Below are 856 nucleotides of genomic sequence, written 5' to 3'. Positions count from 1 at the left end.
GCGCCCCCTACCCCCGCCATCAACAGCTGCGTGATCACAGCTATACGCAGCTCCACTCCTTCCGCCCTTGGCTCTACACACTCCCACCTTCATCGCTAGTCACTCTCACTCACACTCACACCAGTCACAACAAGAACAAAAAAAACAGACAGACCTCACACACTCTCTCTCTCTCTCTCTCTCTCACACACACACACACACACACACACACACACACACACACACACACACACACACACACACACACACACACACACACACACACACGCACGCACACACGCACACAAAAAAGAGCACACACACGAGTAGATCCACCCACGTGTGGCGGTGTGGTTGGTAAGAGTTACCTCGTGTCAACTTCACCTTGCACCATGCAACATACTCGCTCGCTCGCACACGCGTATGCATGATGAATGTGATGCGCGCACTGCATTCAACGACTCACGAGATCGCTCCACTCGTCAATGACCTCCGGCGGCCCGCGCAGGAAGAACACCCGCGACTGAAACGGCGAGTTGATGCCTGCAGGCAAACGCGAGCCGTGGTAGATATGCGTTTGGCGTATGTGTGTGTATTTGTGTGTGTGTGTGTCGGTGTGGGTGAGTACTTGACAGGGAGGTGGGGAGAGAGGGGCAGAAAGAGAGAGTGTGCGCGCGTGTGTACCTGTGTGTCTGTGTGTGTGTGTAGGTGTGGGTGGGTGTTTGTTTGTTTCTTGGTGTATGTGTGAGGAGAAAAGTTGGAAACAAACTTGTGCACGTGTAAGACGCTGATTGGCAGCAGCATTGTAACGTACGGAGTTGTTTGAATTCTGATGTGTCAAACTCGCGCACTTCGGACGATCCTTCCGACAGGATAA

This window comes from Salpingoeca rosetta (genome assembly GCF_000188695.1).
Source record: "Salpingoeca rosetta unplaced genomic scaffold supercont1.32, whole genome shotgun sequence".
Lineage (NCBI taxonomy): Eukaryota > Choanoflagellata > Craspedida > Salpingoecidae > Salpingoeca > Salpingoeca rosetta.
The sequence above is the reverse complement of the archived record's forward strand: the minus strand, read 5'-3'. Positions refer to the sequence as shown.